This window comes from Odocoileus virginianus, chromosome 1 (assembly GCF_023699985.2).
Source record: "Odocoileus virginianus isolate 20LAN1187 ecotype Illinois chromosome 1, Ovbor_1.2, whole genome shotgun sequence".
Classification (NCBI taxonomy): Eukaryota; Metazoa; Chordata; class Mammalia; order Artiodactyla; family Cervidae; genus Odocoileus; species Odocoileus virginianus.
This window is the reverse complement of record NC_069674.1, coordinates 6,798,110-6,825,043: the sequence shown is the minus strand read 5'-3', so window position 1 is coordinate 6,825,043 and position 26,934 is coordinate 6,798,110. Positions and strand designations below refer to the sequence as shown.

The window sequence follows — 26,934 nt, the reverse complement described above, 5'->3', positions numbered from 1 at the left end:
TCTGCCCCTCAGGACAGGGGTGAAGGTGGGGAAGGTGAAAATCGAGCTGGGGGCAAGTTGGTAGATGGAGCTGCTGAGGAAAGGGAGGAAGGCAAAGGAGGTCCAGCGCTTACCAGTGATTTTTCCAGCTGGTGCCTTCACGGTGGTACCAAGAAAAATGAGACTGCGAGACTGTGAGCAGAGAGCTCTGGGGGCTAAAATTGGGAGGGAGATCCATGTGGAAGAGGAGGGCCAAAAGGTGCGAATTTTCTGTAAGGCAAAATTCCCATACCTTCGGAACTTTCTGAGAATCAGTAGAAATTTCAGTGCACAGTGGGTGTGGGCATTTCAACACAGGTGAGAAAGTATTTATTAGCTACCCCTCATAAGCAAGGGGGTATAGCTCAGGGGTAGAGCATTTGACTGCAGATCAAGAGGTCCCTGGTTCAAATCCAGGTGCCCCCTCAAGTAAGTCTTGTTTTAGTACCTACACCAAATTACACCCTCAGGCAGGCTCTTCTCGGTGGGCAGACTGGGGGGTGCAGCAGTTGGCAAAGGAGATGATAGTAAAGGAGTTGGTAAAGTAGAAAGGAAGGTGTCTAGCTCATCTCCTGGGCTGAGGCAATGGAAAGTCCCAGAACCAGAAGGATGGTTCTAGCCTAGACCATGGGGACTCAAGGCTCATCTGAGCACTTAGAACTACCCGGAAACATGGGAATATAAACATATACATCCCCCTCCGGGCCTGTTTCCAGAGGTTCGGGTTTTGTTTGGCTGTTTTCAACAGTGCCCTTCCTTCCTTTCATCCACTCACATCACAGAAGTATGAGATGATTTTTTTGTTCTGGGGCCACATTTAGCAGCTCCTCTACTGGATCATCCTGAAAGCCCTTCTAGGAGAACAGCAATTGCTTTAGAGGACTTGGCATGGATTGAAGGGTGGGGAGAAGCTTCAGGGCTGCCAGGTGGGAGGGGGTCCAGGCTCGGGGGAAGGAGAGGAAATGGGTTTAGTTCACAGTGGAGTTGTCCTCATCGGGCTGATGGAAAAATTTTAAAAAAGGTGCTGCTGAGATTACAGTTATAATAAGGGAGGGGCCTGCATGGTTGAACCACAGGGACCCCATTTTGTTAGCTCCATCTCAGGCCGGCAGTCTTATTCCCTCCCCTCCTTTAACTCACTTATACAGAATGTGTTCAAGACAGATAAATTCTCCATCAGCTTTTACCCTTGCCTCCATCTGAGATAAACCATAAAAGAGTGCCTTTTGCTGATCCAGTGGTTACTGGTCATGAGATCCCCACGGGGGAGGAAAAACCCTGTTCCCATCGGTGTGGATGTCTTCCTCCTGTAGTGGTCAGTCTGTCTTTAGATTTGGCCCCTTTAAATCCCCTGGTACCCCATCAGCAGCGCAGGGTGTCACTCTGAATGATGCTGGATTGTTGTCTGCCAGGTCCTACCGGTCATCCGCAATAAACTTTCGTATTTGTACTTTAAGGAGTTGTCTGCTTCTTTTTCCATTCTTGAAGTTCCTTCTCAGTTCAGAGGATGTGATTCGATCTCTTCACCTTCCAACAACTCCCTTTCAGTTAGTTTTCTGTGATTGAAAAAAATGCCTTTTTTTAGCCTGTGGTTCTGTAGAATTGAGTCTTCGTAGGATAGAGGAGAGGTCAGATTGTTTAGGTCTTTGCCAGAAAGCCTCTCTAGCTTCTTGCAGTGCCAGGTGAACTTCTCCAGGGTTGACTGGACGCCCATGCCCATTAACACTTATCTTAGAGCCTTGCAGATGTCACCTTTCCCTCGGGTTCATCCCTCCTTCACCATGCACACGCACCGCCATGGAGGGGAACTGGGAGCTTTGATGCCTCTCCTATGCTCCCCCATAACCAAGCACAGCGAGGTGCTTGCAGGAGGCCCTCGGGGCTCCAGTTGCTCCATCCTGAGCTGCTTCGGCAGGGTCTGCACAGAGCAGAGAGACTAAAGAAAGGGTAGTGGTGTGGTGGTGGGCACTGTTAAGGGAGCATGCGGACGGTGACTGGCGGCTACACAGTAGGGGCTGCAATCCACTTTCAGTCATGCGATCCAGTGCCGTTCCCGGGGCTACTTTTCCACCGGAACCTCAGTCACCCGCCTTGAACAGGGACCCTGGAAATGTACTGTGGACGTCAGCTGTCGGCCTGAGCAGCAGAGACTCACAGGGCCCATGGAGGGTGAGGGGGCTGCAACGTGTTTTCTCAGGAAGATGATCTAGGTGACTGCTTCAGTTTTGAGTTTATTTAGGAATAGGTTGCCGGTCTTACCAGCTCTCCAGAAATTAAGTAGAAACTTTTAGTGTGTTACAAGTGTCCTGGGTATGACCATGAAGGAGAAAGGTGGTTGTGTGCCTGATAAGTCACTTCAGTCGTGTGACCCTGTGGACTGTAGCCCACCAGGCTCCTCTGTCCATGGGATTCTCCAGGCAAGGATACTGGAGCGGGTTGCCATGAAGATCCTCCAGGGGATCTTCCCCACCCCGTGATCAAACCCACGTCTCCTGCATTGCAGGTGGATTCTTTATTGCTGAGGCACTGGGGAAGCATGAAAGGTGGTTATTAGACACCCATACTAAGTAAGGGGGTATAGCTCAGGGGTAGAGCATTTGACTGCAGATCAAGAGGTCCCTGGTTCAAATCCAGGTGCCCCCTACCACTCTGAACTTTTTGTGGAATATTGGAGGAAAGCTGGCAAAGGCAGTGGTTTCCATTCTGTTCTAATGGATGCTCAGTTATTCACGGTGGCAACTTGTAGATGGCGGGCCAGTTGTCCCCCGAGGAAGCTGTTGCATGCATGCACGCTAAGTTGCTTCAGTCGTGTCTGACTTTTGTGACCCTGTGCACTGTAGCCCACCAGGCTCCTCTGTTCTTGGGGTTCTCCAGGCAAGAATACTGGAGTGGGTTGCCATGCCCTCCTCCAGGGGATCTTCCTGTTATTTCAGGTCAATGAACTCACATCACGACCACATGGGGGCGCATCTAGCTAGTTCACAGACTTTACTGCCCTGTTTATTCCACTTGAAATTCTTATTTCATGTGTCTGGATCCTCTCACCCCACTCTTTCTCCTCCATTTCTTCATCGATAATTTGTTGTTCCTTTGCTCAGTTGTGTCCAACTCTTTGCAACCCCATGGACAGCAGCACCATAGTTAAAAGCGAAAATCGTACTCTCTGGCAGGTTTTCTCCTCCAAAGAGAGGGAATAATAATAACCACTAATAGTATAATTGTGGGCTTCCCTGGTGGCTCAGATAGTAAAGAATCCACCTGCAATGGAGGAGACCCGGGTTTGATCCTTGGGTCATGAAGATCCCCAAGAGGAGGGCATGGAAGCCCACTCCAGTATTCTTCCCTGGAGAATCCCATGGACAGAGGAGCCTGGCTGGCTACAGTTCATGAGGTCCCAAAAAGTCAGACACAACTGAGTGACTAACAGTAATATAATTGTAGCTGCAAATTGCTTAGTTATATAAGATATTTGCCTAAGAGACATGAGGTTACCACTAACTTCAGGAAAACAAAAAAGATCCAGGTTAGGGACTAAGAAGTTCACCAACCTCACTAGCATGCCCACCAGCATCCCCAGGTTTAATGCCCAGATACGAAGGCTGAAGAGACACCTTTTGGTGTAGGCACTGTATGAGTCTCCCAAGAGATTGACAGGATCTCTTCAACTTGCTGTTTTGTAGTGCAGAACAAGAGAAAAACAAATTCTAAAGGCCCTTCCAGCAATAGATGTGCATGCTTCTCCAGGCTGCTGCTCTCACCACACATGGAGGAGAAGGGGGAGATGCAGGCATGTGAAAGGGTAGGATTGTGGGACTCCAAGGCCTGGGGGGGAGACCTCTATGGGCTGAGCTTGTGGAGGAATAAGTTGCTGGTTTTACCAGCTTGCTAGAAACCAATAGAAACTTCCAGTATGTTACGGGAGTCCTGGGTGTGACTATGAAGATGAAAGGTGATTATTAGACACCTGTAATAAGTTAGGGGGTATAGCTCAGGGGTAGAGCATTTGACTGCAGATCAAGAGGTCCCTGGTTCAAATCCAGGTGCCCCCTGCCATATTGGATTTTTCATTCATGGAGGCTGTTACTCATTCCATTTTCCTTCATTTTTCCACCAGTTTGGATCTTCCTTGAATCAAGAAGCTCCAGGTCAGTGCTAACAGAGGAGCAGCCTGGGTGGCCAGCCTCTTCCCACGTCTTCCTGCACTAACACTCCTGGTGTCCCGCCTCCTTGTGGCACCTGTGTTTTCTTCTTCTGGGTGTTTCTCATTTCTCCAGCTCTGTTGGGTCCTCAAAAAGAAGGCAAGGCCCCTGATACAGACTGATGGGTGTTTTTAGGGCAGGCTAGAAAGTTGTAGATACAGCTGACTTCCCAGGAACAGACAATAAATGGTAACCCTAAATTACCACCCTCATCCAGAACAGTTTGGCACAGCGGAGAGGGGGTGGGGGTGGGGTCAGACCTATGGGAACAAAGGGCCGGGAGCCCAGGTAGGGGTGTGTGGGCAGTTATGGAGACCTTTGGGCAGCTCTTGGGCTAAACCAAGGTGATCGGAAGTGGGTTGGGGGTTCATCAGGCAACTTCTCTCCCTTTCTCCTTGTTGATGACCCAACACACTGACTGAGGCCTGGAAAGTTGTAGACTGGATGGAAGATGTCTTACTAGGAGCCTGGTCTGGCAGCTTCCAGAAAGTCAGTCCTGGAGGAGATCTATAACTTAATTTTGCAGAGTTTAGTGTCACCACACAGATGAAAGGTGTTCATTAGAGTATGCTGGTGTTCCTGGGGGTATAGCTCAGGGCTAGAGCATTTGGCTGCAGATCAAGAGGTCCCTGGTTCTGGGACTGGCACAAAGGCGGTCAACAAAGGCACAAAGGTAGATCAATGCAACAGGATAGAGAGCCCAGAAATAAACTCAGGCGTCTACAGTCAATTACTCTACAACAAAGGAGGCAAGAGTATACAATGGGGAAAAGACAGTCTCTTCAATAAGCGGTGCTGGGAAAACTGGACAGCTACATGAAGAAGAATAAAATTAGAACATTCTCTAACACTACATACAAAAATAAACTATAAATGGATTAAAGACCTAAATGCAAAACCAAATACTATAAAACTCCTAAAGCAAAACAGACAGAACACTCCTTGACATAAACTGCAGACATATTGTTTTGGACTGGTCTCCTAGAGTAATAGACATAAAAAAAAAAAAACCGAATGAAACCTAATTAAACTTAAAAGCTTTTGTACAGCAAAGGAAACCATAATAAACAAAATGAAAAGACAACCGACAGAATGGCAGAAAATGTTTGCAAAAGATGCAATAGACAAGAGATTAATTTCCAAAGTATACAAACAACTCATACAGCTTAATATTAAAAAAAAAAAAACTCAATCAAAAAAATGGGTGAAGATCTACATAGACATTTCTTCAAAGAAGACAACAGGCACAGGGAAAGATACTCAATGTCACTAATTATTAGAAAAAGGTAAATCAAAACTAAAAAGAGTTACCAGATGATCCTGCAATCCTGCTCCTGGGCATGTATCCTGAGAAAACTCTAATTCAAAATAATACATGCAATCACAATATTGTTAATCAGCTATATCCCAGTGCAACATAGAAAGTTTTTTTTTTAAAGATGCCCCTCAATGTTGATTGCTCACTGCAGCACTATTTACAATAGGTAAGACAGGGAAGCAAAGTAAGTGTCCATCGACAGGTGAATGGTACATATATTTGTTGTTGTTCGGTCACTAACTAACTGACTCTGCGACCCCGTGGACTGTAGCACTCCAGGCTCCTCTGTCCTTCACTGTCTCCTCAAGTGTGCTCAGATTCATGTCCATTGAGTCAGTGATGCTATCTAACCATCTCATCCTCTGCCCACCCCTTCTCCTTTTGCCTTCAATCTTCCCAGCATCAGACACGTGCAGCATAAGTGGCAGCTTGCAGCAAGCAGTGTGAGCAGTAGTTGGAAGCAGGGTCTTAGCTTCCCAGACTGGGAGTCCTAAAACTGGACCAGAAGAGCCAGCAGTTAGGGCTAAGGTCCCGAGTAGTGTCTGCCTAGTCAAGAACGAATTCAGGCAAGAAGGCAGAAGGAAACGAGTAAAGTAAAAATTTTACTGAAAAGTACATGCTGAAAGGCGAAGGGCAAGCTCAGAGAGAGTCACGCCTTTGGGAAGTTTAAATCCTTTATAAGGGGGCAGTTCTACGGGTCTTTGATTTCCCTTGCCTTATTCCCCCTTGCCTTATTCCCCCTGGTTAATTTGTCTCAGGACCTTCCTCTGGGGTGTGCACACCTTAGCCAAGATGGATCTCAAAGTGAAGGCTTCTGGGAGGAGCAAGACTCATTCTGGTCTGGAATTATCCTCTGACTTTTGACCCCAAGTCCCTCTGAGCATGTGGAGTGTCCCCTTATCTTTTACTCAGACAGGAATTTTTTCTTCTCTTTGTCCTTGCCACAATTATTCCCTTGAGGTGTTTACAAGAGACTAAGACTGGCTACTTACCAGTCAACAGGGGGCTGATTGTAAACTCCTCAACTGAAGCCCACCTATCTCTTATCTCAGGAAATGCAAAGAGGAGGCTGGCTGATGGTAAATGTCCAACATGGAGCCAATCTATCTCCTGACCTCAAGAGGAGGGAAAGTATCTGCTGACGTGTCAAGGCCCCAAGGGGGAAGCTGATGGGTGAGAGGGAGAGATTCCAAAGTTGGGAGAGAGAGTTTTCAGAAAAGAAAGTTTACCCGCTCCTTGGCGTGGAGATGGAGGTTGCCAATTAAAGTGAGTTCATCTGACGCCTTTGCCCACAGATCACAGAGCCTCTGGTAGAATGTGGATCTTCTCCAGCAGCATTTCTTGGTCTTAGATTTATGTTAGCTTAGGTCCATTCATGATCTAGGGGATTCCTAAATCTACTCAGCCACCTTACATTACATTACATTCAGCCGCTCAGTCGTGTCTGACACTTTGCGACCCCATGGACTGCAGCATGCCAGGCCTTCCTATCCATCACCAACTCCCGGAGCTTGCTCAAACTGATGATCTTCGAGTAAGTGACACCATCCAGCCATCTCATCCTCTGTCGTCCCTTTCTCCTCCTACCTTTAGTCTTTCCCAGCCTCAGGGTTCTTCCCATCAGGTGGCCAAAGTATTGGAGTTTCAGCTTCAGCATCAGTCCTTCCAATGAATGTTCAGGACTGATTTCCTTTAGGATTCACTGGTTTTCTCTCCTTGCAGTCCAAGGGACTCTCAACAGTCTTCTCCAACACCACAGTTTAAAAGCATCAATTCTTCAGTGCTCAGCTTTCTTTATGGTCCAACTCTCACATCCATATGTGACTACTGGAAAAACTATAGTTTTGACCACATGGACCTTTGTTGGCAAAATAACATCTCCGCTTTTCAATACGCTGTCTAGGTTTATCATAGCTTATCTTCTAAGGAGCAAGTGACTTTTAATTTCATGGCTGCAGTCACCATCTGCAGTGATTTTGGAGCCCCCCAAAATAAAGTCTGTCACTGTTTCCACTGTTTCCCCATCTACTTGCCATGAAGTGATGGGACCAGATGCCATGATCTTAATTTTCTGAATGTTGAGTTTTAAGCCAACTTTTTCACTCTCCTCTTTCACTTTCATCAAGACGTTCTTTAGTTCTTTGCTTTCTGCCATAAGGGTGGTGTCATCTGCATATCTGACCTTATTGATATTTCTCCTGGCAATCTTGACTCCAGCTTGTGCTTCATCCAGCCCAGCATTTCCCATGATGTACTTTGTATAGAAATTAAATAAGCAGGATGACAATATACAGCCTTGACGTACTCCTTTCCCAATTTGGAACCAGTCTGTTGTTCCATGTCCAGTTCTAACTGTTGCTTCCTGACCTGCATACAGGTTTCTCAGGAGACAGGTAAGGTGGTCTGGGATTCCCATCTCTTGAAGAATTTTACACAGTTTGTTGTGATCCACTTGCAAGCCATTTCAGTATTCTTGCTTTGAGAACCCCATGAACAGTATGAAAAGGCAAAAATATAGGACCCTGAAAGATGAACTGCCAGGTCGGTAGTTGCCCAATATGCTACTGGAGATGAATTGAGAAATAACTCCATAAAGAATGAAGAGACAGAGCCAAAGCAAAAACAATGCCCAGCTGTGGATGTGACTGGTGATGGAAGTAAAGTCTGATGCTGTAAAGAACAATATTGCATAGGAACCTGGAATGTTAGGTCCGTGAATCAAGGTAAAATGGAAGTGGTCAAACAGGAGATGACAAGAGAGAACAGATACATTTTAGGAATCAGAGAACTAAAATGGACTGGAATGGGTGAATTTAGCTCAGATGACCATTATATTTACTATTGTGGGCAAGAATCCCTTAGAAGAAATGGAGTAGCCCTTATAGTCAAGAAAATAGTCTGAAATGCAGTACTTGGGTGCAATCTCAAAAATGACAGAATGATCCCTGTTTATTTCCAAGGCAAACAATTGAATATCATAGTAATCCAAGTCTATGTCACGACCATCAATGCTGAAGAAGCTGAATGGTTCTGTGAAGACTTCCAAGGCCTTCTACAACTAAAACCCAAAAAAGATGTCCTTTTCATTATAGAGGACAGGAATGCAAAAGTAGAAAGTCAAGAGATACCTGGAGTAACAGGCAAATTTGGTCATGGAGTATGGAATGAAACAGGGCAAAGGATAACAGAGTTTTGCTAACAGAACACACTGGTCATAGAAATCACTCTCTTTCAACAACACAACAGAAGACTATACACATGGACATCACCATCTGGTCAACACTGAAATCAGATTGATTATATCCTTTTCAGCCAAAGATGGAGAAGCTCTATACAGTTAGCAAAAACAAGACCAGGAGCTGACTGTGGCTCAGATCATGAACTCCTTATTGCAAAATTCAGACTTAAATTGAAGAAAGTAGGGAATACTACTAAACCATTCAGGTATGACCTGAATCAAGTTTCTTACAGTTATACAGTGGAAGTAACAAATAGATTCAAGGGATTAAATCTGATAGAGAGCCTGAAGAACTATGGATGGAGGTTCATGACATTGTACAGGATGCAGTAATCAAGACCATCCCCAAGAAAAAGAAATGCCAAAAGGCAAAATGGTTGTCTGAGAAGGCCTTACAAATAGCTGAGAAAAGAAAAGTGAAAGGAAATGGAGAAAAGGAAAGAAAGACCTATTTGAATGCAGAGTTCGAAAGAATAGCAAGGAGAGATAAGAAAGCCTTCATAAGTGATCAATGCAAAGAAATAGAGGAAAACAGTAGAGTGGGAAAGACTAAAGATCTCTTCAAGAAAATGAGAGATACCAAGGGAACATTTCATGCAAAGATGGGTACAATAAAGGACAGAAATGGTATGGACTTAACAGAAGCAGAAGATATTGAGAAGAGGTGGCAGGAATACACAGAAGAGCTATTCAAAAAAGATCTTCATAACCCAGATAACCACAATGGCGTGATCACTCACCTAGAGCCAGACATCCTGGAAAGTGAAGTTGAGTGGACCTTTGGAAGCATCACTACAAACAAAGCTAGTGGAGGTGATGGAATTCCAGTTGAGCTATTTCAAATCCTAAAAGATGATGCTGTGGAAGTGCTGCACTCAATATGTCAGTAAGTTTGGAAAACTCGGCAGTGGCCACAGGACTGGAAGAGGTCAGTTTTCATTCCAATCCCAAAGAAAGGCAAAGCCAAAGAATGTTCCAACTACCACACAGTTGCACTCATCTCACATGCTAGCAAAGCATTGCTAAAAATTCTCCAAGCTAGGCTTCAACTGTACATGGAACCATGAATTTCCAGATGTTCAAGCTGGATTTAGAAAAGGCAGAGAAACCAGAGATCAAATTGCCAACAACCATTGGTTCATAGCAAAAGCTAGAGTTCCATAAAAATGTCTACTTCTGCTTTATTGACTACGCCAAAGCCTTTGACTCTGTAGATCACAGCACACTGTGGAAAATTCTTCAAGAGATGGGAATCCCAGACCACCTTACCTGTCTCCTGAGAAGTCTGTATGCAGGTCAAGAAGCAACAGTTAGAACTGGACATGGAACAACGACTGGTTCCAAACTGGGAAAGGAGTACGTCAAGGCTGTATATTGTCACCCTGCTTATTTAACTTATATTCAGAGTACATCATGCAAAATGCCAGGCTGGATGAAGCACAAGCTGGAATCAAGATTGCTGGGAGACATATCCATAACCTCAGATATGCAGATGACACCACCCTTAAGGCAGAAAACGAAGAGGAACTAAAAAGCCTCTTGATGAAAGTGAAAGGGGAGAATGAAAAAGCTGGCTTAAAATTCAACATTCAGAAAACTAAGATCATGGCATCTGGTCCCATCACTTCATGGCAAATAGATGGGGGAACAGTGGAAACAGTGACAGACTTTATTTTGGGGGGCTCCATCACTGCAGATGGTGACTGCAGCCGTGAAATTAAAAGTCACTTGCTTCTTGGAAGAAAAGTTATGACCAGCCTAGACAACATATTGAAAAGCAGAGACATTACTCTGCCAATAAAGGTCCATCTAGTCAAAGCTATGGTTTTTCCAGTAGTCATGTATGGATGTGAGAGTTGGACCATAAACTAAGCTGAGCACTGGAGAGTTGATGCTTTTGAACTGTGGTGTTGGAGAAGACTGTTGAGAGTCCCTTGGACTGCAAGGAGAGAAAACCAGTGAATCCTAAAGGAAATCAGTCCTGAATATTCATTGGAAAGACTGATGCTGAAGCTGAAATTCCAATAAATTGGCCACCTGATGCGAAGAACTGACTCAGTGGAAAAGACCCTGATGCTGGGAAAGATTGAAGTCAGGAGGAGAAGGGGATGACAGAGGATGAGATGGTTGGGTGGCATCGCCAACTTGATGGGCATGAGTTTGGGCATGGGAGCTGGTGATGGACAGGGAGGCCTGGTGTACTACAGTCCATGGGTTCGCAAAGAGTCGGACATGACAGAGACTAAACTGAACTCAACTGTTGTGATCCACAAAGTCAAAGGCTTTAGCGTAATCAATGAAGCACATGTGGATGTTTTTCTGGAATTCTGTGGCTTTTGCTATGATTCAAGGGATGTTGGCAATTTGATCTCTGGTTCCTCTGCCTTTTCTAAATCCAGCTTGAACATATGGAAGTTCTTGGTTCATGTACTGTTAAAGCCTAGCTTGGAGAACTTTAAGCCATGCTTTGCTATCGTGTGAGATGAGTGCAATTGTGCGGTAGTTTGAATGTTCTTTGGCCTTGCCTTTCTTTGGGATTGGAATGAAAACTGACCTTTTCCAGTCCTGTGGCCACTGTCGAGTTTTCCTAACTTGCTGGCATATTGAGTGCAGCGCTTCCAGAGCATCATCTTTTAGGATTTGAAATAGCTCAGCTGAATTCCATCACCTCCACTAGCTTTGTTTGTAGCGATGCTTCCTAAGGCCCGATTGACTTTGCATTCCAGGATGTCTGGCTCTAGGTGAGTGATTACATCATCGTGGTTATCTGGGTCATTAAAATCTTTCCATAGCTTTGCCTTTTTCAGAATGTCATATAGTTGGAACCATACAGGATGTATCCTTTTCAGATTGGCTTCTTTCACCTACTTCTGCCTGTTCCTAGGGGTGGTGACTCTCCGTGATCACATCTCTATTATCTGAAGAAACAGAGGTTGGTACCGTCATTTGTGTCCTTGACTGAGTTTACTAGAAAGTTCCCTGAACTGAGTGTCAGCCCCTGATTGTTAGACCCTCATGTAGTGAATTTGGACAGACACTTCCATCGCCTCCAGTTTCTGTTCTTCAGTTGCCCACCATGATGGGCACAGTCATCTGACTCTGAAGGCCATCCTGCAGTCAATGTCTAGGCTTCTCCAGGCTGCTGCCCACACCCTGAGGCTATAGGCTGGGGGCAGGGCTGGGTGAGATGGGGACACAGGCTGTGTGGTTTTTGAGGAGAGAGCTGGCTGCCTTTTCTGTAGCAGGTTGATGAGTTTTCAAGCAGCAGATCTATCGGTTTCCAAGAGAGGTCCATCCTGAAGTGGCAACTCATAGGTGTACAGGCAGTCTGGGTGTGGCTGGACAGACAACAACATTAATTAAGTCATACCATCACAGAAGGGGGTATAGCTCAGGGGTAGAGCATTTGACTGCAGATCAAGAGGTCCCCAGTTCAAATCTGGGTGCTCCTACTTATTCTTAACTTTTCCCTTTTGGTACTGCATTTCAGCTTCTTCCTTATTAGACATCAATGTAAAGTTTTTTGTTTTTGTTTTTTTTAGAACCAGGAAATTGTGAAGCTTTACTATGATAGTTGGCAGTTCTAAACTTTGAGTATAAATTAGAATCCCTTGAAGAGTCTATAAAAGTACCATTTCCCAGGCCCCACCCCAGACCAATTAAATCAGTGTATTTGAGGTGGAGCCCAGGTAAGGTAAACTCTCCCCAGAGCTCCTAGTCTGCAGCTAAGTTGAAACCACCTTTAGTAGAGATTTTAGAAGCCTTCTCAGAGTGGTTCCTTCATCCCAGCTCTGTCTGTTACTGAGTCCAGGTGAATCTGAGAGAAGAGGTGTTGAGGCAGGGAATATTTTATTTGGAAAGTGGCTGACTGAGAAGATGGCAGACTAGTGTCTCAGAGTAACCATCTTGTGGGGGTCTGGACGCCAGGTTCTTTTATAGAGTCAGAGGGAGAGCAGCAATGAGGAACTAAAGTCAAAAGGCAGAATCTAGAGGGAGAGGCAGTGGGAGGTGAAGTGGAAGGGTCTTCAGCCTCTCAGTCTTCACAAACATCTCTGGGAATAGCCAGGCTTTGGAAGGGGTGCGTCAATCTCTTCTTTTTCTTGTAGCTATTCACAAGGTGGTCAGGGTCAGATGATCACTCTAGGAGCTGAGCAAAGACACTTTAGTTTACAGTCAGGCAGAGGGGCATGGTTCTCTGAGGCAGGCTATTATGTATGATTGCAGGTGGCGCTAGTGGTAAAGACCCCACCTGCCAGTGCAGGGGACGGAAAAGTTTCAATTCCTGGGTCGGGAAGATCCCCTGGAGGAAGTCCTGGCAATCCACTCCAGTATTCTTGCCTGGAGAATCCCATAGACAGAAGAGCCTGGTGAGCTACAGTTCATAGGGTCGCAGAGTCGGATGTGACTGAAGCAACCTGACACACACACACACACACACACACACACACAAATAACAAAAGAAACCAAAAGCAAGACAAAGAAATAGTTTCCAACATGAAGTCAGAGTAGCTTCTTTTCTGCAATATGTCTGCCCAGCATCTTGTGTTCTGGCTCTCCTCCATTCTTAAGGATATTGTCACTTGACCTTAAAGTCATCCTCCAGGAACAATTGCTGTTCCAGCATTTCTTGGTTTCCTTCATTTTCCCCTGTCTCAGTCCAGTCATTCTCTGTGGGACAAGGTGGAACTGATCTATTTCCAAGCCAAGCCACCAGGACCCATCACCCCCCGAGAGAGCCCTCCCTGCGAGGGGCTCAGAGAGCGTGCAGAGGATGTGAAACACATGTGAAAGTGTAAGTTTGGGTTGTGTAATTATCAAAGACAATTTTATGTCTCGTTCAAGCTTTAAAAGTAAACTTCTGCACTAGGGACCAGTAAATAATATCAACTATCTCAAAACTAAAGAACTCTGACTTTCTGGCTTGGAGAACAAATGTTTTGGTTGATGATCTAAGAATTCATTGTGGGTTCAGACTTTAGCATGTAATTCAGAAGTACATTTCATGGGAATTTTATCATTTGAATTTTATCAATTTAATTTTATCATCCCCAACACTAACCAGCTTTTATGACCTTTCTTACAACTACCTGAAATGCATTTCATGATGTTTCAGGTTATATAAACAGCAAAAGTCTATATGGGTTAAAAATAGCCTCTCATAATAAAACTATTTGACTGCAAGAAAGTCTTAATCTCTTTCTATTGAATGGCCGGAAAACACAATACAGAGAAATGGCCATTTAAGACAGAGCATGGCCAACTCGAGTTTTCCTTGAGACTTTGTCTAACTTGATAAGCTGGCAAATAGCTCTTTGTCTAACTTCCTGTGTTGGAACTATTCTGTTCCCTCCGATTTGTCTTATCAACATATACATACGTGCCTGTACAAACAAAACTTCTTTAATTTTCAGGGCTGTGCTTTAATTCCTCATCATTAAAGCTCATTGATTTTGTTAACAAGAGACTTGAATCTTTAAATTAGTGTTTTTTCCCTCAGGGAGGTGGCGATTGCTATTCCAGCTTCATAAGCACTGGGACTTTTGGCTTAGAATCTGGCTGCCCGTCCCTTTCCTGGCCTTGCCCTCCCTGGATGCCTCCTGATCGTGAAGGTTCTCTCACTGATGGCAGCCTCCGTCTTGCCTCCCCTTTGCTCCTTTTGGTCCTGCCACCCGGCTCATCAGTCCTGAAATCAGTCTGGAACCCCATTGACCGGGGTGATTCCTTCCTTCTTAACCTTTCCCATAAGGTAATGGGCTGTGTGCTCAGTCGTGTCCGATTCTGCGGCCCCTTGGACTGTAGCCTGTCAGGCTCTTTTGCCCACGGAAACTTCCAGGCAAGAATACTGGAGCGGATTGCCATTACATCCTCCAGGGTATCTTCTTGACCCACAGACTGAACCCAAATCTCCTGAGTCTCCCACATTGGCAGGCGGATTTTTTTTTTTTTAACCACCAAGCCATCAGAGTCGGACAGGACTGACCATGCAGGCTCTGCGTGGGAAGCAGTAGCATCCGCCTGTCTCTTGCCCTTCAGGAGGCTCCCTGGGGCCACCCCACCCCCAGCTGTCTCCCTCTGGCTGGGGGGAGGCCTTGTCAGTTGTGTATATAATTTCATCACTTAGCTGGGGCCTGGCCCTTCCTTGAATACCTTGCTCCAAGAATGAATGTAAAAAACTTTCTCTGCCTTTAAAAACGCTGCCATCCACATTTCGATTTATAGTAAGTCCCCTACATACAAATGAGTTCCGTTCAGAGTGTGTTCATAAATCCAATTTGTTCCTGATTCCAGCTAAGTTAGCCTGGGGACCCAACAAATACAATCGACTATCTAGTACTACCTAGTATATTGTAATAGGCTTATAATACTTTTCACACATGTAATATGTACATAAAAAAACAAAAAATAAAACATTTTAATTTTATAGCACAGTACCTTGAAAAGTACAGTAGGGCACTGCAACAGCTGATATATCAGGGCTGGCTTACATGTTCTCATCTTTGAAAGTTCAAAACTTGAAGGTTTGTATGTAGGGGACTCACTGTACTGCAAGGCTCAACTAACCTCAGAGTTGAGGTTTCCTCTAATTATTCTCAGACATTTACGCGGGGATGGATGCAGGAGTTCTGTTTCCTGACCAAGGATCGGACCCAAACCTGAACCTGTGTCTCCTGCACTGGGAGTGTGCAGTCTTACCCACTGGACCACTAGGGAAGTTCCCACAGTAGCTTTTTAAAAAGCCCAAATAAACTTACAGCATACATGCATTTGTCATGCAATTTGCTTTTTTTCACTTAATTGTATTGTTAAGCATCTTTCCATGACACAACTCTGGACCAATTTTATCTTTTCTTGTTGCATCATATTCCTATGACTGTATCTAATGTTTATAGCCAGTCCCCTTTCAGTGGATATTTAGGTGGTTTCCAGTTCACTGCTAATACATAAAAATGTTGCAGTGGGTCTCTACCACTGGCTGTGCATTCATGAGTATTTCTGAAGGATACATTCCTACAAGTGGCACTCTTCTAGAGTATCATTTTTCCTAAGTAACATTTTTTTTTTTTTTTACAATGGCAGCAAGCTCAATATAGAAAAGTTGAAAGAGAAAAACACACAAAAAGTTGAAATCACCTATAATTCTCAGACACACTTTCGTAACTGCCTTTTCACTTGATGAACTCTCATAAACATTATTCTATGTCTTTAAATAACTCTTGGGTATAGGCTGTGAACTTCTTTCAAGTGGGAGAAGACAATGTCACCATGTCACAGTTACGTTGTCATCCCAGCCTGCCTGACACACAGTATATGCTCAGAGACTATTAATACCCAAGAGGATTATCTGGATCATTTGAAATGTCTCCCCACCTGTAAAGGTCAACCAGGCTACCAGGGGGTCTCCAGCCAGATGCATATAGAAGTGATGGGGGAACAAAAAAAAAAAAAAAGAAGTGATGGGGGGACAAAGGCTGGTCCCTGGCACCTAGGAGGCCAGGGTTCAAAAAAGCAGAACTGACCAGGACATCCCAACCAGCAAGATGGAATACTGGTATGTCAACACAGTAAAAGGTGTTAATTATACCACCCTACCAGGTTAGGGGGTATAGCTCAGGGGTAGAGCATTTGACTGCAGATCAAGAGGTCCCTGGTTCAAATCCAGGTGCCCCCTCCCTTTTCTCACTTTCAGTCCCAAAGTGGGTCTGACATTACCTGTCCACACCCCTCTTCCCCAGATCAGGACACCTGGAGAAGAAAGACAAAGCCGTTTGAACCCTTTGACTCACAACTCCTGGGAAAGACTCAATCTGAATTTAAAGGTTCTCCTTTGGGTGACTTGTATGAAAACGGAAGAGTACAAGGCACAGATCCCTGCCTCTTTCAGCCCCTCTGGCTCTGCCTCAGCTCCAGCCAGAGATTTCAACCTTCCACAGATCCGCATGTTCTCCACAGAGATGGCTGGTGTGTCTCCATCACACCCGACATGGGTTACGATGCAGAAGTGGTTGAACCGACAGGAGCCTCTGAATTATCTTCCTGAGCCCCTCATGCTGGGCTGCAGGTCAGAGGTCCTGGACTGAGGGTCCATGTCCCCAGGTCCTAAAGCTCCCACTGGGTCTGCTGTGACTCACAGACCCAGACAGAGCAGGGCCTGGGGAAGAACAGGATCAGCCGAGCCTTCTCAGCTGTGGGAATAAAGCCAAGGAGTGAGGGGATGGCGGAAGGACTGGCCTGACCCTCCTTGCCTCTTTTCTCTCTCTCCTCTGTGCCGCATCATCAGCTCTGGCCAGGGAAAAGAAGCTGGAATCACATTCCAAAATTAGTGACAATGTAAAAATAAGAACAGGGAAGACGCAGCTGTCCTTAAAAGCTCATCTCTTTGTTCCAGCCAAACGGAGACCCCTGGCCTCTGTGATTGTATCCAGCACTCCTCCAGACACTGAGCTGCCCTGTGTCTAGTGAGCCCAGGAGCCCTGCTCTATTGCACCCGGAAGGCATCCCCACTTGCCATCCCCTTCTGCACCATCCTCTGCCCCCGGCCAGCCATCCAGGGCCAAACCATCAGTAGAAGTCCATGGCTGCATCATGGAGGGCCTCTGGACTAAACTAAGGCCACATTGCCCCAACTGGGATGCCTGTCGCACACGGGCCTATGAGGTAGGAAAGCAGGATGTGCTTTCATGGACGTGAAGTTCAAGGCTCCAGGTCAGACCTCCTGAATCAGAAGGGTTGGCTGTGAAATTATAGAACTCCATTAAAAAAAAAAATTTATTTATGGCCACGCCGGGTCTTTGTTGCTGCATGTGCTTTCTCTAGTTGTGGCAAGTGGGGGCTACTCTGTAATTTCGGTGTGTGGGTTTCTCATTGCAGTGGCTTCTCTTGTTGCTGAGCATGGGCTCCTGGGCTTGTGGGCTTCAGTTGTTGACATACTGGGACTTAGTTGCTCTGTGGCATGTGAAATCTTTCTGGACCAGGGATCAAACTTGGGTTCCCTGCACTGGCAGATGGATTCTTAACCACTGGACCACCAGAGAAGTCCTTTACATTTTTAATTTTTGGGGCAAGATCATTTCTTCTGAATTTTTAAAAAAAATTATTTGGCGGCACCAGGTCACAGTTGTGCCATGTGGATTCTAGTTCCCTGACTAGGAATTGAACTTGGGCCCCCTGCCTTGGGAACAGAGTGTTAGCCACTGGACCAGCAGGAAAGTCCCCAAAGACTATTTTTAACTCTGGAGAAGATCCCCAAAGAAAGGGAGAATTGGGAATCACCAATTTAGTTTTGTGTTCCATATTATAGGCTTGAAAAGCCATAATTAGGAGATGTGCCTGTGCACACACGCCTGATTAATAATAGGGTTGGGGCCAGATCCACATGGTTGGTTCTCAGGCTCTTCCTGCCCTCCCCCCCACCCCAGGGCAGGGCACAAGCTCGCCCACTGCCTTCATCTGCTGCCCACTCCTGTGGCTGAGCCATGACTGGGTAGGGTGAGATAGACCTCCCCCAGAGATGACCCGAAAGGTTTCCACTTGATGTGCACGCATGTGTGTGTGTGTGTGTGTGTGTGTGTGTGTGTGTGTGTGTTCAGTTGTTCAGTCGTGTCTGACTCTTTGTGAACCTGTGGGCTGTAGCTTGCCAGGCTCCTCTGTCCATGGGATTTCCCAGGGATCTTCCCGACCTAGGAATCGAACCTGTGTCTCTTATGTCTCCTGCATTGCAGGTGGATTCTTTACCACTGAGTCACCTGCGAAGCCCTCCACCCGATGTCTGGTACTAAATGAAATAAGCTTGCAGGGGCTTGAAAATCCAACCCTCTTAATCTGCAGTTAGAGGCCCCTCCCCTAAGCCAGGAGCCCACTTCCGACCCTTTCTCATGTGACACTGTTTCGTGATTGTGGCCTCCCCAGGCAGGGTCCTCCAGTCTCCCAGTCATTGTATTTTAAGTTTGTATTTTTTAATCTGTTACAATATTGTTTATGTTTTGCTTTTTTGGCCTAGAGGTATGTGGGATCTTCGCTTCCCAATCAGGGATTGAACCTGCTCCCCCTGCATTGGGAGGCAAAGTCCCAGCCACTGGACCACCAGGGAAGTCTCTCCCCACCCCAGTCATTTCTGTTTCTCCCTGGTCGGCTCTATGGCTTGGCTGGCCCACCCTCTTCTCACCATAAGCTCTTGTTCCTCCAGACTCCTCATTTGAGTGCTCAGAAGCTTCTGCTAAAATAGAGGAAAACGTTCTGGTGATGGGTTGGCAAAGAATAAGACAAAAGTCTGCCAGAAGCCACGAGAAAGGGTCTGACCAAGGGCAGTGGGGCTGGGTGTTGGAGCCCATCTGGCTTTATGACAAAGGAAGAGCTGTAACCATCTGATCCCTCTTCCCCTTCTCTCTTCCTGTCCTCCTAGAGATCTCAAAGTTGGGGGAACAGAGCTGTTTCAGGGGATAAAAGCACACTCATTAGGGGGCACCTGGATTTGAACCAGGGACCTCTTGATCTGCAGTCAAATGCTCTACCCCTGAGCTATACCCCCTCCTTGGAGTGGCTATGGTTTATTGCTATTAACCACTGTGCTCCCCACCCTCACCAGCACACTGTCATTCCTGTTCGCCCCTGGTCTGTGCCTGGGCACCTGGCAGACGGACCGCACTGCAAACTGACCTTTCTCTGACCATGAGCTCAGCTCTCCTGTGCTCGTGGGGCCCGGACACTCCTCAGCCCTGACCCGAAGCTACCCTCTCTCAGCACCCACCTGGGGCCTCTACACTGTGACCTCTAGAAGCACGGATGGACTTTGGGTCTCCATGGCCATCTCCTCCTCTGCGGTGTTTCCCTTCATCCGCGGCCAAGTCCAGGGCCTTGGCAGAGTCTGCAGAGGCTTGGTTGGACACCAGGGCAGGTATTTGGCCATGAAACCTGCAGCCTCCCCAAGAGGCCCAAATGCAGCTCCAGCTTTCCACAAGAGGCCCCAAACCAGCAGGTTGGCCCGGCTGAAGAGCTGACCTCTCTGGGGTCCTAGAGTCCAGGCCTCTCCTTGCCAAGCCCTGCTCTGCAGCAGGACAGACCACCCACCAGCGAAGGACAGGCTCTGGCGATGTCACTGACTGATCCTTCTTAGCAGCTAAAACATCGGATGGTGGCCACCCAGGGGGCCATGGAGGACCGTGACAAAGGTGTGTTAGGAATGGGACTCATTATTCTTGTAACACGGCTAAGTTCTGGGAGGTAAAAAGAAGAAGGAGATGGTGGGAAGAAAGAAAATATTCCTTCTTGCAGCCATCTCGGATTCCAGGATGAAGGCACTGCTTGTAAGGCCATGGCTTGTAATTGGTACTGAGACTCCCTCCATCCTGCACTGTATCTATTCTGACCCCTTCGGGACCCTGCCTTCCCCCACGGCCTCCTCCTGGGCTCCACCAGACAGACCTAGGCTTCGGCTCACATCTGCTGCGGTTCTTCCTCCCTCTGGCCCTCGGCTTTGATGAGACCCTCCAGGGGAGGCTATTAGCTCTGATTGTGGTTTGACAGGGCGAGGTATAGGATGTCGTCATTCCTGGGATATGCTGATGTTCCCTCAAATATCAGACCTCCCGACGTTTCACAGAGGCAATAGACACCAGTAATCTGGAAGATACATGGGTATTTGTCTTGCCCTAGTAAAAAGTTTCCAGGTAAACGGCTGAAGGGTGCTTTGGGGAAATATAGGAGTGAGTTCACATCCCGCGGTTGGATATTTTGGAAGAATCCTTTACTCAAGTTTACTCAGATTTCCCTTTCAAGGGATGCCGGGCCTCTGAACTGGTTCAGATCTGGGAACAGAGTGAGAGGTCAGGAATCTCCTTTTGCTACAAGTCGAGGAGGATGGGGTGGGCTCCCCATCGTCAGCCCCAGGGACCTCAGGACTGGTCAAGCACAGCCACGGATCAGAGAGTAACCTCCAACTAGCATCTGGAGGTGAAGAGTCACTCTTCTTGAACTCTAACACCCTAGGATCCTCCCCACTGAAATCAGAGAATCCCTCTCCACTGTAAGATCTCCAGTGAGCATCCCTGTCTACAGAGAACAGCCACTAAAATGTATTTTGAAGATATAGATGCTCCACACACCCATGCATCTCCTAAGACTTTAGCGAAGGGAATCGTTGTTTGAATGGGCAAGTCACACATGATAAGTAATTCTTTTGGTCTGAGAGCATGGAATATCTTTCCATTTCTTTGAATCATCTTCAGTTTCCTTTGTCAATATTTAGTAGCATATGTCTTTCACGTCCTCACTCAGATTTATTCCCAGGTGTTTTTTAAAATGCGATCTTTAATGGGATTTTTTTCTCTTTCTGATATTTCATTGTTAGTGTAAAGAGATGCAATAATTTCTGTATGTTAATCTTGTATCCTGCTACCTTGCTGAATTTACTATCAGTTCTAGTAGTCTTTGTGTAGAGTCTTTAGGGCTTTCTGTATAGAGTATCATGTCATCTGCATATAATAATAATTTTACTTCTTCCCATAATCTGTATTTTGATTAAGGATTTCACAGTAAATTTTGAAAGGCTTTATTCAGACCACATGTGAACTTGGCATATGTTAATAAAATGGAATGATTTCTAATCTGCTAAAAAATGATAAGGAAGTCAGTGGAAATATTACAATTCTAAATCTAAATGCACCCAATAACATAGTATCAAAACATATAAAACGTAATGGACAGAAATAAAAAGGAGAAATAAACAAATCCTCAATCATAGGGTTGAGGAGACTTTACCTTTCTCAATAAGTTACAGAACAGATAAATAATATGGCAGTAGGGTGTGGAGAATCAATAACAGAGCTGATGAACATGACCTAACTGATACACACATGTTATTTTCACAAAGACCAGGATACAAGTTGGAAGGGAAGATGTTGTGATAAGTAAAGGGGACACAAATGGATCCTGAGGTGGCCTGCAGGATCCTCAGGAGATCCTCCTGCAGGGGATCTTCTCGACCCAGGGATCCAACTCGCATCTCTGATATCTCCTGCCTTGTAGGCAGATTCCTTACTGCTGAACCACCAGGGAAAGGGGGTGGCTAGCAATGTTTTATTTTTTCGTTGGCAGTGGATACATGGGTATCTTTCAGTATTTATTAAATACTGTATTAAATAGTATATGTAAGTTTTCTATATGTATATTTCACAATTAAAATCTATTTGCTGGTACTTTCAGACTCTGATGTTGACAGTGCATATCTATATGTCTTTTCTGGAGAAAAATTTCACAATATAATGGCTTAAACATGCATATGCAGAAATCCCATGTCTAGGAATTTATGATAAAGCAAAATAAGATGAAAAACAGAGACACATCTTCAACAAGACCCTTTGCAGAGTTGTCTATAGGAGTGGAATTAGAAGCTGCATAGATACCCAACAAAGAACGGCTGGCTAAATAAATGGTAGCAGCAGCCACACAGAATACTATGCAGCGACTATGCAAGGTGTCCTGGAAGTTTTTTGTTTTATTGGCATGAAAAAGTAATCAAGACTTCTATTGTTAAAAATCATCTTAAAACAGGAAGAAGAGTTAACTGTTGTAAGAAAATTATACACATATAAACATGTATTATCTCTGAAATGACTTCTTTGCTTTTTTCCAGACAATTCAGCCTTGCTTTCTAAAAAACCAATGGTTTCAATCGTCAGTGTCACTTAAGAAATGCTTTTATCTGAAAAGAAACTGATTCGAATAAGGGTTGAAATGGGTCAGCGGAGACAGGTCCTGGCTGCCGAGATTTCACCTTTCTTCCTGATCATGTTGCACAGAAGATACAGCATCTAGACTGCTGTCTCATCGTGCAGTGACACCCGATTCAGTTTCTCTGACCTCATTTTGGTGACTCCAGTGGTTTTATTATTTGAGAAAGTTTTTGCATTTCTGCAGAACCAGATAGGTTTTTCTTACTAAGCTTCTGACCCTCATCCACCACTGGTTCAAGCACATCACTGCTTTGCTCTTCCAGTTGCCAGAAAGTAAGAAGAGGGTTTAAACAGTTGTATCCATTTTCCAGCAAACTTCTTTTCGTCATTTGAGAGTGATTTATTGGAAATGCATCACAAACTTGCTACGACAATGTGAAAGGCAGGGCCAAGTAAAACTCCAAGATTCTGAAGTCAGCTTTGAAGACTGCAGTAGCAATCTCACTGCCAGGCTGGAGTAGTCAGGGAAGTGCATTTGCAGAATCCAGAACCAGCCAATCTGGGTGCTTTGTCTCTTGCCCAAGGCTCAGATTCCTTCCAAGGAGGGACCATTTGCATGACCCAGTTAGTATCAAGGCATGCCCACTTCTTAGTTACAGAAGGTCTGAGAGTCCAGTCTTACCAGACTCGATCCAAGTGAAAACCGGAATGCTATTAGGACGGGAAAATGAAGGTTGAGAAGTCAGAGTACTCCCACCTGTCCACAACATTAGTTATTATTGAGATATTTGCATCAAGAAATGTGAAGAAGTGATCACTGTGTTTGCAGTACTGGAATAGTTGTTGTCACAACTGGACATGTGAGAGGATAGAGAAATTGGGAGATCAGTGCTTTCCTAGTCTGCACTTTTTGCTTCTGCCAAATATCCCTTTGAACTCAGTACCAAGGCGCTTTCTTTTACTGTTGTGGTTTAGTTGCCAAGTCGTGTCTGACTCTGTCATGGGATTTCCCAGGCAAAAATACTGGGGTGGGTTGCCATTTTCTACTCCAGGGGATCTTCTCCACCCCAGGATCGAACCCACATCTCTTACAATGCAGGCAGATTCTTTACCACCGAGTCACCTGGGAAGCCCTTCTCTTATTACAAAACTCAGTTTATTATTAGATGTTATTGGTTGAGAAACAGAAAGTCTAAGCTACCACAGACATTCAAATGGGAGATGTCAAAGTTGTGTGTGTGTGTGTGTGTGTGTGTGTGTGTACGAGTTAAATATTTTTTTAAAAAAGCTTTGGGATTACTACAAATATAAAAACATATGTACATAGATGTAGAACTTGGCAACTAGTAACCACTGCTTCTACACAACTACTCAGGGAGACATTTGGGTCTAAGTATTTTAACATCCTCGCCACCATTACTTGAGGAGCAGGAAACACTCCCAATAAAACCTAAGGTGAGGGCAAGATGCAGTAACTTGTGTTTCAAGCATAAGTTGTCCTGACAGTCTCTGAAACTTTGCGGGAGTGGCCATCACTGAAGTGGCAATTGATACCAGAAACGGGGAAAACAATGAACCCAACTAGGATTGTAATCTGACAACTGTGCCTTCATTTTTCAGCAGTCTCTATCATTTAGCAGCACAACCTGAGTTTTTCAGTACAGTCATTGGGAAGACTGACCATCTCCACCTGAGTCAGAGAAGAGAATGTAGACATTTGAGCTTTCCATCATGTGTCTTTGAGCTTCCCAAAGCCTTCAGACTCAGCCCTTCATACCATTCTCAGAACAACAGCTGGTCTTTAAAAGTTTGGTCCAGGAAGAGGTGATACTCAAAACCTTCAACCGCAACCACAGACACTGACCAATCAGAATGGATGCCAGTTATAAACAGCCATTAAATGCCTTCCAGATGAATTACCAGCCTCAAATCCAGACGGTCAGTTGCATCTGTGTGATCAATTACTCAGCTAGTTTACCAATGACAGCCTTGGGCTCCTAGTTTCTTGGCCCTGAAGAATCAACTGGATTTCCATTTTCTTCAATCCCAGTTAGGACAGAAAACCAGTCCTACATCTGCCCTATTTTTCTTTAAAGTCTTTTGTCTGCAACCCACTCCAACTGTTGCATTACCCTAGGCACAGTGTTACAGAAAGAGAAACCGATAAACATTGTCTGATGTTGGAGAGCTCATGTCACCGAAGGAAGGTTGGAGACATGGGTTCATGAACCAGGGATGGTCCAAGGGAAGGAATCCAGTCAGCTTGCTGGCAACTCACACTGGTTAGGGCGCTACTGGACGGTGCTCGGGCTCTGCCAACCCTGGGATTTGTGTCACTCAGTCTACGGATATCATGTGAGTCAGCGATGCCAGGAAGACAGAGAGAGGAAATAGCCTTAATTTTGGCTTCTGCAGCTGTCAGCAGAGCCATTTCTTCCACCAGAGTTCACGCTCACACAATAGGGAATCCTCGAAACATGGAAAAGGGTTGAAAGCCTGGGGTAAAATGGAAAAGGAAGCAACTCATCTGTCTATAAACAAGGATCTTCTGAATCATCAATCAGATGTTTTACTCAAGACACACCGGTGGTGCCTATAAGCCTGTTTCAATTCTGAACTTTAATGAAGGTAGCTGAGTTACTACTTATGGGCAGTTAGCCCACCTGGCACTGCTGCTGCTGCTGCCGAGTCGCTTCAGTCGTGTCCGACCCTGTGCCACCCCATAGACGGCAGCCCACCAGGCTCCTCTGTCCCTGGGATTCTCCAGGCAAGAACACTGGAGTGGGTTGCCATTTCCTTCTCCAGTGCATGAAAGTGAAAAGTGAAAGTGAAGTCGCTCAGTCGTGTCCGACTCTTTGAGACCCCATGGACTGTAGCCTACCAGGCTCCTCCATCCATGGGATTTTCCAGGCAAGAGTACTGGAGTGGGGTGCCGTTGCCTTCTCCCCACCTGGCAGTGTTGTGCCACTGTAACCTGTCACCACTCTACCGTGCCTGTGCCCTCCTCACCTGTCCCACATCCTCCCACCTCTGCACACCTGGCCGTGGTCTATGCCTGCAGCCCTGCACTCTGTCCTCCCTCAGTCCTGGGCTGAAGGCACCAGCTGGACCCTTGAGGTTTGCCACCAGAGGTTGTTTAGCATCATACAGGCTTGTAAGCTCCAAAGGGCGTCCCCGGTGGCCCGGCAGAAATCCGACTGCAATGCAGGAGCCGCAGGAGACACGGGTTCGAGTCGTGGGTCAGGAAGGGCCCCTGGAGGAAGGCATGAACCCCTCCAGTGTTCTTGCCTGGAGAATCCCAGGGACAGAGGAGCCTGGCGGGCTACACACAGGGTCACAGAGAGTTGGACGTGATTGAATGATTTAGCATGCACACACAAGTTTCAAAACAATCTTCTAGCCACTTAGAATCACTGGATTTTGGGGTAAAGGTTAGCAGGGGAGTGTGTCCTTCCTCAAAACAAAGCTCACATGCCCCTCATTAGTTCTACTAAGTCAGGATTTCTGGGGCTAATCTGTATTTCAAAAATTTTTAGTTTTATTTTTTTTATTGAAGTAGAGTTGTACAATACAATATGTTACAGGTGTACAATGGTACAATGTAGTGATTCACAATTTTTAAAGTCATACTCCATTTACAGTTATTATAAAATATTGGTTATATTCCCTGTGTTGTACAATATCTTCTTTGTAGCTTATTTTATAACTGAATAGTTTGTACCTCTTAATCCCCTACCCTATATTGCCCCTTCCTCCTGCTAATCTGTATTTTTTTTCCATTTATTTTTATTAGTTGGAGGCTAATTACTTTACAATATTGTAGTGGTAGTTGTCATACATTGACATGAATCAGCCATGGATTTACATGTATTCCCCATCCCTATCCCCCCTCCCACCTCCCTCTCTACCCGATCCCTCTGGGTCTTCCCAGTGCACCAGGCCCGAGCACTTGTCTCATGCATCCAACCTGGGCTGGTGATCTGTTTCACCCTTGATAATATACATGTTTCGATGCTGTTCTCTCAAAACATCCCACCCTCGCCTTCTCCCACAGAGTCCAAAAGTCTGTTCTGTACATCTGTGTCTTTTTTTCTATTTTGCATATAGGGTTATCGTTACCATCTTTCTAAATTCCATATATATGTGTTAGACTACTGTATTGGTCTTTATCTTTCTGGCTTACTTCACTCTGTATGATGGGCTCCAGTTTCATCCATCTCATTAGAACTGATTCAAATGAATTCTTTTTAATGGCTTAGTAATATTCCATGGTGTATATGTACCACAGCTTCCTCATCCATTCGTCTGCTGATGGGCATCTGGGTTGCTTCCATGTCCTGGCTATTATAAACAGTGCTGTGATGAACATTGGGGTGCACGTGTCTCTTTCAGATCTGGTTTCCTCAGTGTGTATGCCCAGGAGTGGGATTGCTGGGTCATATGGTAGTTCTGTTTCCAGTTTTTTAAGAAATCTCCACACTGTTCTCCATAGTG

At 45.5% G+C, this 26,934-nt stretch overlaps 1 protein-coding gene and 6 non-coding genes across 7 annotated transcripts in view; 5 read left to right on the top strand and 2 right to left on the bottom strand.

The window, feature by feature from the left end:
* The window catches only part of ZNF746 (zinc finger protein 746), a 74,131-nt gene that overhangs the window by 30,382 nt on the left and 16,815 nt on the right, over positions 1-26,934 (bottom strand). The gene's annotated exons all lie outside the window — the stretch shown is intronic.
* TRNAC-GCA (transfer RNA cysteine (anticodon GCA)) lies at positions 373-444 on the top strand. The gene has a single exon. It is a non-coding gene; the product is annotated as a tRNA-Cys (tRNA).
* On the top strand, positions 2,590-2,661 carry TRNAC-GCA (transfer RNA cysteine (anticodon GCA)). Its single transcript has one exon. It is a non-coding gene; the product is annotated as a tRNA-Cys (tRNA).
* TRNAC-GCA (transfer RNA cysteine (anticodon GCA)) lies at positions 3,996-4,067 on the top strand. The gene has a single exon. It is a non-coding gene; the product is annotated as a tRNA-Cys (tRNA).
* TRNAC-GCA (transfer RNA cysteine (anticodon GCA)) lies at positions 12,154-12,225 on the top strand. The gene has a single exon. It is a non-coding gene; the product is annotated as a tRNA-Cys (tRNA).
* On the top strand, positions 16,371-16,442 carry TRNAC-GCA (transfer RNA cysteine (anticodon GCA)). Its single transcript has one exon. It is a non-coding gene; the product is annotated as a tRNA-Cys (tRNA).
* On the bottom strand, positions 19,227-19,298 carry TRNAC-GCA (transfer RNA cysteine (anticodon GCA)). Its single transcript has one exon. It is a non-coding gene; the product is annotated as a tRNA-Cys (tRNA).